The 9,856-nt window shown below is 56.5% G+C and overlaps 1 protein-coding gene across 1 annotated transcript in view; it reads right to left on the reverse strand.

The window, feature by feature from the left end:
• The window catches only part of LRRN2 (leucine rich repeat neuronal 2), a 28,482-nt gene extending 19,687 nt beyond the window's left edge, over positions 1-8,795 (reverse strand). The window contains exon 1 of the mRNA XM_030473526.1: positions 8,426-8,795. The gene's annotated coding sequence lies outside the window, so the exon portion shown is untranslated. The remainder of the gene's footprint in view (positions 1-8,425) is intronic.
• Positions 8,796-9,856: the final 1,061 nt, after the last annotated feature.

Raw genomic sequence — 9,856 nt, forward strand, 5'->3', positions numbered from 1 at the left:
CATTCTGGCCTCCTTGGGCCTCATAGTTGTGATAACAGGCTGGAGTTATAAAGCACCTCCTGAGGGCTTGAGGACCCCATGGGGTGACACAAGAGAGCATCCCAATGGTGTCTGTGGGATGTGGGTTGCTCCAGAGAGGCTGAACCTGCCCTACAGCAGCCTGGACCCCATCCCACTTCCCACCACAGATCACATCCTGAGGAGCTGCTGCTCTGTTGCTGTGATGACCCTCAAGCTGCCTTAAGGACATGAGGTCCCACCAAACCCCTCTGGGAAGGCAGATGCCCAGGGACAGCGAGAGGTAGCTCAGTTCTCCCTTCCCTGTGCTGCATCCAACAGTCAAGCTCAGTGCCTGCAGGACAGCGTGAAGAGAAGGGAAGCTCCAGCAATAACAAAGCAAGGACAAGAGCAGATCCAGGCTGGTGATAACCCCTCAAACAAGGGGAACAAGCCCCAGCCCCTGTGCTGCAACAGCTTGTCACTGACCCTAAGAGCTCCCAAGTCTTCCCATGCTTTTATCTGAGCTCCAGCGCACGCAGATTCCTGCTCAGGGTTAAACAATTCAGCCAGTAATTGCAAACCCAATGTTTCAGCAGCTTATTAGGACATGACAGCCAGAAGGAGGACATGGGTGACATTAAAGGAATGGACACGAAGCTGTTCCTGGCCATGCCAGTAACTCTGTCCCCTGGGTCTCTATTTACCCTCTATGCTTTTTCTCCTGTGCGACACAGAGAGGAAAAGCCCAGGGCCAAAGCCCAGGTCCAGCAACCAGGAACCGGCCCTCGGGTGAAGGCAAAAAGACTCTGAATGGCTGAAAAAGCCTCCAAACATTCACAGAGCTGCTCCTGGCTGTGCCCAGCTCCAAGCCCTGCTTTGAGCCAGAGGGTAAAAGCCAGCCCAGGGCATGGCTCCAGCTCTGCAAACTGCTCAGTGACGCTGCTAAGCAGCACCTAATCCACCCGGCTACATCTGAGCGAGGTGTTACCTTTGGTATTAAACATGGGTTTAGAGTGCCTTGATCTTCTCCCTGTGCTGAGTTTTGCCAAGGAGAAGCTCCGTGTCCCACCAGCATAGCTGGAAATACAACGTAGAAGTGACATCTCAGACCGCACTGATCGGGGGGTTCACACAACCCCTCTTCCTTCTCACGGGGCTGTTGTTCTCCATTTCACTGACTTCTGCCCCCTAAAAGCCATTCCTCCCCAAACCCTATGGCCCTCCTTGCCTCCTCTCAGCCTTGCAGGGAAAAACCAAGCCATGATTTCTCAAAGGGCTCCCTGGAAGCACCAGGGATGCTGTTCCTGAAGCCAAAGGCATCACAGGGGCACCCCCCAGCCCAACCCAGGCTCTGGCTCCACATGGGATGTGCCTGCTCTTAGGGGTTGAGGGGAGACGAGTCAACAACAGCAGCCAAAGAAGAAGCTGCAGATTAGTGCAAATGCCAATAAGTCATTAGGAATCATAAGAAAAATGTACAGTTGCCATAGCAACTGCCAGCACGGCTTTGGGGATGCTGCACCCCCTCCTCAGGCGTGGAGCAGCTCAATGGGGATGGAGGCAAAGCCCTGGGTGTGCCCAGAGAACCCCCCGGCTGGGAAGGGCTTGGGAAGTTAGGATGGCTCCATGGTACCTGCCCTTATGGGGCCTGGGGGTGCTGAGCCCCTCCCTGGGGAGCAGCAGGGCTTTGGCACCAGCAGAGACCACAGAGGTGCTTTACAGTGGGGTGGGGATGGTTTATTCCTCCCAAATCATGATGGTCCTTTTGGCACCATGAGCCAAAGGGGCTGCACATCCCTCACTGCACCCACCCCTGGGAAGGACTCAACACCCAGCCCTCAAATTTCTGTGTTTTCTGCACTGGGGTCCCACTGCCCATAGGTGAACCTCAGGGCCCTCAGTGGCTACTAAAGATCCCTCCCCAAACTGAATCATAGAATGGTTTGGGTTGAAGGGACCTTAAAGCTCCTCCAGTTCCAAATCCCTGCCACGGGCAGGGACACCTTCCGCTAGAGCAGGTTGCTCCAAGGGATGGAATAACCCTTCACGGGTGAGGAATTGGGCTTATTCTTGGCAAACCCCACTTGGATTTATTGTAATTAAAATCATCTCAGTGGCTGCTGGGAGCCTGGGGACAGAGGAAGGGAGAAGGGAATTACTAGGGGAGAGGGAATTATCCTGTAGGACCAGGATTGTGATGAGCTGGGGTGACCCAGCCCCTGGCATTGCTGGGCTGGAGCTGGAGGCTTTGAGCCAAGAAGTGATGCCTAAGTCTTTTTGCTCCCCCTTCTCATGCTAATTCCAAAGCCCCCAGTTCCCATGCATGGGCTGCCATGCAACAGGAAAAGGTGGTCCCTGTCCTTGCTGCACCACGGGCTGGTGAAAACAAGCTCCAAGCATGGGCAGAGAAGGAGAAGATGCTGCTCTCCATCATCCGGGAATCACAGCCCTCGATGGTCCCACGCGTGTCCCCCCTCCCACAGCTGCATGTGGCTGGCGGAAATGTCACCCACTTGTCTTGAATTCACACACAGCATCTCCCCCCAGGGAGCTTTCTTCCCGGTTATTCCCAGAATTAGCTCTCTTCCGATGGAGATGAGTGGCTCATTGCCTCTTAGTCATCCTGGGCTGCTGCGGAGAGCAGCGAGCTGCGCCGTGGGGCAATCCCGCAGCAGCATGGGCTTGAGAGAGGCAATTCCTGGCTGCCTGCAGCCCTGAGGGCAAGAGAGGGATGAGGAGGTGCCTGTGCCCCAGCACAGTGGGATGTGTGGGGCCTTCAGCCCCTCTGCAGCAAGTGGGGGTGCCCCTGTGATGCCTTTGGCTTCAGGAACAGCATCCCTGGTGCTTCCAGGGAGCCCTTTGCTAAATCATGGCTTGGTTTTTCCCTGCAAGGCTGAGAAAAGGCAGGGAGGGCCATAGGGTTTGGGGAGGAATGGCTTTTAGGGGGCAGGAGCCAGTGAAATGGAGAACAACAGCCCTGTGAGAAGGAAGAGGCGTCGTGTGAACCCCCCGATCAGTGCAGTCTGAGATGTCACTTCTATGTCATGTTTCCAGCTATGCTGGTGGGACGTCTGAGCTTCTCAGTGGAACACAGCACAGGGAGGATCCATCCCATGGAGGCAGGAGCCAGATCAACCCTGGTTGCAAACTCACCCCCTCCCTGCTTTATAAACCACTCAGCTCTGCAGCTATTATTCCCAGGTGCTGCCCAAGGAAAGCATCCGCACCAAGGACATAGAGAAAAATAAGATGGCATCAAGCATCTGCATCAGCCCATGCGCTGGGAGAGGCTGCTCCATGAGGCCAGAGCCCATCGCCCCTTCCCTGCACACCCACCATTTCCCAGGAAAAAAGGCCTTTGGCATCATGCTGCTTTCCCCCATCCATCCCTGCTCCTCACCCTTAGAAACTAAAGCAAAGCACAACATGGGGCTGCCCTGAATCCCTGTCTCCCTGTGGCCGCGCGCTGCAGAGCTGCAGCACTCCTGCCACTGCCAGCCTGTGAGCAGGGCTTTGGGATGGGTTTCAGATGGAAACAGCCCTGTTTGTTTGATTTTTCCCTTAAAAAAGGGGGGACAAAGGGGTATGTGGCTTTCCAAGATGGTTTAACCATCACAGAGGGAGTCAACAATAGTCAAGAGCCATGAAGCTGGGGCATCACTGAAACCCTTCTGCCTTATCTAACAACAGCTTCATGGTAAGGGAAGAACAAGAGGCACTTCCAGCACGGAGCAGGACTTGGACACAGTCCTCCAACCCAGCAGCACCACCATGGAGCCCACCCTGGACCTGCTCCTTGGTCCTTCCAAGTGCTGGATGCAGGGATGCGTCCTGCCGCAGGTTGGGAAGCAGAGACGCCATCGACTGCAGCTTGCTGCGGGCAAGCTGGAGCTGCACAGAGCCCTGCGCCAGCGCAGCTCTGGGACAACCTGCCCGGCTCCAGCACTGTGGCAGCATGTGGGAGGTTGGAAAGTGACTCAGAAATAGGACTCGGCAGGATTTTCCATGGGAATAAAAACCCCCACTGGAAAATGCAGCTTCTGATCAACCGCAGGGATTTGCGAAGCTGGATCAAACGCTGCAGATCCTCTTTGGGACGACGTGTCCAAAGTCCAAACAGGCTTTTCCAGTCAAGGGAGAGGATTGGATTATCTGTTGCCAAACAGTGGTTTGAACAACCAAGCCGCTGAATTAAATGTAATAATCATACTGTAACAACTGACCGACACCCAATGGAAATGCTGATTCCAGCACACACCAAATGGGTTCATTTTTACTGTTGCACACATAGGGAAAAAAACCCAATTTTTCATTTTCAGGTGGCCAAATACTTGTGGTTTTTCTCCTTTATACTTTCCTCTCTGTATTGCCAGGCTGTTGATCTGTAGCCACATGGTTCTGCTGGGACACAGGACAGAGCAGGGAGATGAACTTCCCTGGGCTTTGGGGCAAAGATGCTTTCTTCCTTTCCCTCCCCAAAGGAGGGAGCTGGAGTTGGTTCATCTCTGCCTTTGGGAAAAGCTGGTTAAAACTTAAACCCCCTTGTAGCTGATTACAGATTCCTCACTGATGAAGGCTTTTACATTCCAAGCAAGCATTAGGTGTCACAGGACACAGTGGCAAAACAAGAACCCAAACCCAGGCTCAGCTTTGGTCAACAGAAGGACAAAGCTTCGACCTCACACACAAGTTTAATCTTGCAGTGATTTATTTTATGGCTGGTTATAAATGCCACAAAATAGGGCTTTCTAATAGCACCTGGGATAGGCTCTTAAAGCTGATGGGAGCCTGGATGGGGTCAGGAGACATCGGAGCAGTTCTAAGCTGCTGGAGGGGGAAGCTGGCATTAATTCTAAGTAGAGCCAGTGAATAATTTATCACAAGTAATTTATTGACTAAGTTTGTCTCTTTTCCCTGTCTGAGTGAAAAGCACCCCCCGTGCACGGAGCCAGCACCAGACTTAGGCACCACTTAAGTCCCAATTAAAGCCCTTTGTGAATTGTCTGGGAACGGATCCCAATTTTCCCAGTTTTTATTTGTTATTCAGCATTACGCGCCAAGCGGAGCCGACACATAATTCCTGCTCTGCAGTGTGTTTGCAAACAGTTCCTGGGGAGCACCCACTGCAAGGGCTCTGCGTTTCGAGGGGACATGAGGGTTACTTGTTCCCCCATCCCTCCCTGACGGGGATGGTGCCATTTGTGGGGCCTCATTTCCCACACCCAAGAGCCCCAAGTGCTCGCCATCATAATGGATAATGGCAGGGGGAAGGCAGAGGGTGCTGGGGCTCTCCCTCCTGCTCCGAGGTGCAAGCAGAGCTGTTTTCTCAGCCATTTATCGCCTTCCTAAAACCCACTCATTGGAACAGCCTTTTACAAAACCCACTATAAATATATTTATCACAAAATACTCTCTGCCGTCAACAACCACTAAACCTGCACATATCCTTCACCACCTACGAGCTGGCTGATGTCCTGGAACAGTGTCAGGCATTTCAGTCGGTCCAACACAGAGGGATGCTGGAAGGGGCACATGTGGGGACAGATGGAGGGGGCCGGGGCATGGCCATGGGCAGGAGGGCAAAGGGGGGATGCCCTGGGTTCAAGAACTCAAGAGCATCAGCAACCAAAGCCTGACCTCAAAGGCAGAGCCCCAGCGCGGAGCCGTATGGACAGAGCCCGTCTCCCATCTTAAGGACAAGTTTTCAGCTCATCTAATTGTAATGTTTCTCCTGATGCTCTTCTCCCAGCAAGCAGCAGACAGCACTCTGCGCTCGGCAGCAGCTCTAATTCCCTGTCTGGTGGCTTTCCCCAGCCAGGGATGGGCAGAGCTGCAGCTTTTGATGCAGAGCGCAGGGGAGGGGAACAGCAATTCCATTTCTAGGAGGAAAACCAAAGCCATGGGGTGCCTTCCACCCCATGCAGAACAGAGGGAGAGCAGCCATCAGCCAGTGCCGGGAGCCTCGCACTTTGTCTTGAGAGGCGAAACAGCCTCTCAAGGCATTTCCTGGCCAAAAGGATGCGCGAGTAAGAAGGGAGGGTGGTGGTGAGTTGCTGTGTGCAAGGAGGGGGTCACAGGGGCCCTGGGCTGGCATCTCTGCTCTTCAGGAAATAAGCCATGTGCCAACAGGAATGTTATCCCATGGGTAGCTTTTAGGACAGAAGGGAGGAGGCATTTAGTGACCAGTACCCACCCTGAAGGTGGTTTAGGTGATACATCATCTGCCGGGAATAAAGAGAGAGCCCTGTGTTCACATTCCCTGCATTTGGTGCTGGTGGGGTGGTGGAGTCCCCACCTTTCAGGTGCCGACCCGAAACGAGCTCTGGACCTTCCTAGCATCCTCCATCCCTGTGTTGTAGACAGGAAATTCAGGATCGCATCCCTAAATGGCAGCAATGAGCTACAGCGAGGAGCAGGGACGATCCCTCTCCTGCTCTTCAAAGCAGGAGCAGCCACATCTGGTTCGAGCTGCTGGAGCTCTGTTGGGAACCGGAGCCTCCGTGGAGCCTCCCCAGCACCACCTTTGAAGCACTGAGCAGAGGGGCTGCCCCAGCTCCCTGGGGAGGCAATTACAGAGCTTAATATGCAGTGCTGTGGGGAAAGAGGTTTCCCGGTGCTCCGACACCCCTCGTGCAGTGGGATGGGTTTAGCTCCGGGTCCTGCCTAACCCACCACCCCCTTCCACTGCACCAGAGGGATCTGGCAGGCTCTGCGATGGGTGTTGGCACAGCTCAGCCCTGGCAGCTGATGCTGAGCTCCTTGTTTTACACTGCAGAAGATGAAAAAGGTCCCACCCAAAGGAAGGGGTTTAAAATGGCTGAGGAGCATCTCACCCCCAGATCTGGGCTTCAGCCCTGCCCTGCACGGCCACTTGTGCTACATGGGTGCTGAAACAGCCCCTAACACCCATAGAGAAGACGCGGGGTGCTGGGGTGGCTCTGCAAATGGGGAAAGGAGAGGCCGGGCCAGCAGGACCAGGGGCACAGGGAGCCAGCGTGGGAGCTGGGTGACAGTGCCCCACATCCCAGACATGAACCAGGGACTGATGGACACCCACAAGAGGTAAAGCCCCATTGCAGGGAGCAGTCAGCGCGCTGGGAAACTTGCACAGAGCCACATCCCATCACCCAGGGCTGCACCGTGCTCAGGCTTTGAGAGACAGAAGCAAGATGTTTGCTTCTCGGCCTTGCTACGAGCTCTGCCTGCATCCGTGCTGCGGGAGCAGGGATGCGCATCCCCAAAGCAACGGCAGGGCTGGGTCCTGGCTCAGCACTGGCACAGCAACACGAGGTGGGCGAGACAGGCAGTGTCTGTGTGTGGTTCTGACCTCCCAGCATCGCTAGATCATGGCTTGAGGAACCAGATCCTCATGCTCAAAGCTGATGGCATCTGCCTGCAACTTCCAGCAAAAGCCTCCCTGGAAACACTGCTCCAAGGGTCCTTTTCCCAGCCCTGAGCACCCCTCTGAGGTCTCACTGCCAGGCTGGGACAAGCCCTGGGTGGCAAACGGCATTGCTGGGATCCCTCAAATCCCTTTTTTCAGGCTCTGGCATGAAGCAAGAGGATGTGAAAAGGGCCCGGTGCCTGCCAGAGCATCGGGGGAGAGGCGAGGACAGACACACACAGAGCCATAGGGTCCCCCAACCCTAAGCACCCTTCCCAGACTGGGCCAGCACAGGGTGTACAGAGGCCCTGAAGCGGGTCCCTCCCTGCCCTGATCCCCATTGCTCTCCAGGGCACAGCCACGCACCCACAGCGGAGGGAAGGGATGATGGATTCACCCAGGGGTGCAGGTGGGTGCCTGCATCGAGGAGGGGTCCGGAAGGGTTGAGGGTCAGAACCAGCACAGAGCACATTACAGTGACACCACGGGCCCGGGGTGGCCGCTCCCGGGGTCTGCTTTGCCATCACCCTTCGGAGGAGGGGGAGACCAAAGGACCAGGCTGGTTTATTTAACGCAGCCTCTTCTCTACACCCAACTTCGCTCCTTCCGCTCTTCCCCGCACGGGTTAAAGCACCCAGTGCTGCTCCCAGCCGCTTCCCTCTCGATCCCCCGCTCCGGCATCGTCACGGTCACCCCACGTTCCCATCGGTGGGGATCGACTCGATCCCAGAGAAGTTTCCAGGACCGGGCACCCGTCCATGCCAAGGGAAACCTGCTCTCTCCGGCTGCCTCGCTCCTGGAGCGCACACGGACGCTGGGCGCATTTCCCCTTTGTACCTGCTTTTCTCTTTTATGCTTCACACGCACCATTTCTCACCCTCCTTCCTCTGGGAGGAGAAGGGGAAAATAAACCCAAACAAAACCCCGACCCCACAAACTGTCGAGCAGCGGCTCCGTGTCGCAGAACCTCCCCCCCCCCCCCCCGCCCCAAAGTCACCGCCGACCCCAAACAGCGCTTATCGGGGCTGGAGCCCCACTTACCCTTGGGCTCTCCTCCCGTCCCCCGGCGCCGCTGGCCTCGGCCTCAGCTGCCCGCACATCTGGGTCGCGGAGAGCCCCCCCCCGGCAGACAAAGCGCCGGGTTGCGTTGGACCTGCCCGGGCTAGGGGGGGTCCGTCCTTGTCCCTTTGTGGGGGGGGAACAAGGGACAGGAGGCCACCCCCTGCGGCTGCCCTCAGCTCCAGAGGCAGCGGGGAGAGACCGCCACCCTCCCCTCGCCCGGCTCCTTTGCAGCCGCGCACCCGCTGCCTGCAAGCGCTGCCCCCTCCTCTTCCTCCTCCTCCTCTCCCCTCCCTTTCCCAGTCCTCCTCCTCCTCACTCGACTCCTGTCGCCACAACGTGCCACCCACCTGAATCCGCTCCTGCCGGCTGCGCCCTTAACCCCTGCGGCTCTGCCGAGCACCGAGGGGCGCCCCCGGCACCCCCCGGCCCCTCGGGGTGATGCTCCCGAGCACCAGACGGGAAAAGCTGCAGCAAGGGCTGAGCTCGCAGCCCTCGGCATCTGCAGCACATCCTCGGGGTCCTCTCCCACCGGCTGGGGTCCAGGTTCTCCCACGATGCTGCAGGGCCCCATGTCTGAAGGGAAGTGGGAGGCTCAACAGGGAGGGCTTGTGGACCAAATCGTGCCCACCAGAACCCAAAGGGCTTTCTTTGCCTTTGGAAAGATCTGGCTGTGCATGGTCCCGGGAGTCTTTCGCACCTACCCCGTCCCCAGCACACCCAAGGTGACAGAAGAGCTGCCCCATGGGTATTGCAGCACCTTGGGGTGGCTGGGTCCCTAGGTCAGACATGCTGCCGGTGGTTCACCTCCCCTGGAAAGGGATGCTCAGAGGCTCTTAACCTTGGAAAAACACTGGGGAAAAGGTGCCTCCTGCTTTGCTGTGTCTCAGATGGAGAGATCCATGGGCCTGGTTGCCTGTGACTCATCTTAAGAGCAGAGGGATGGAGGCCCCATCCACCTTGGCACCCAGTGTGATGCAGGGAGAGGTATCTCAGCCAGGCATGATCATGGGGCTCTGGCAAAGGCAGGATTTGGGGTGGGTGCAGTAAAGCAGCCTAGCTTCCCTTTGCTTTCCAGCAGTTTCTCCCCAGAAATGCTTTTCCCAGCCCCATCCAGCAGTGCCAGAGCCCTGTGGATGCCCCCCACCACAGTGGCCATTGAATCCCCATTTCATGCTCAGGAGCAGAGCTGGGGTCTGGCTCATTCCCAGAGCAGTTGCCTGGGGCGGTGGGCTGGAGCGCAGGGATGGAGAACAGACATAAACATGTGAGAGAGCCAGAGAGGCGGAAAGGAGAGATTGGAGTGACCTGATTTAATTGGCAAGACTTCAATAACATAAAATCCCTGCCCATGAGCCCCAACCAAATGGGTGATGTTCCGGCGTATTGGCCCCCCTTCAGCAAAGCGCTTAT

Source organism: Strigops habroptila, chromosome 18, assembly GCF_004027225.2.
Source record: "Strigops habroptila isolate Jane chromosome 18, bStrHab1.2.pri, whole genome shotgun sequence".
Taxonomy (NCBI): Eukaryota; Metazoa; Chordata; class Aves; order Psittaciformes; family Psittacidae; genus Strigops; species Strigops habroptila.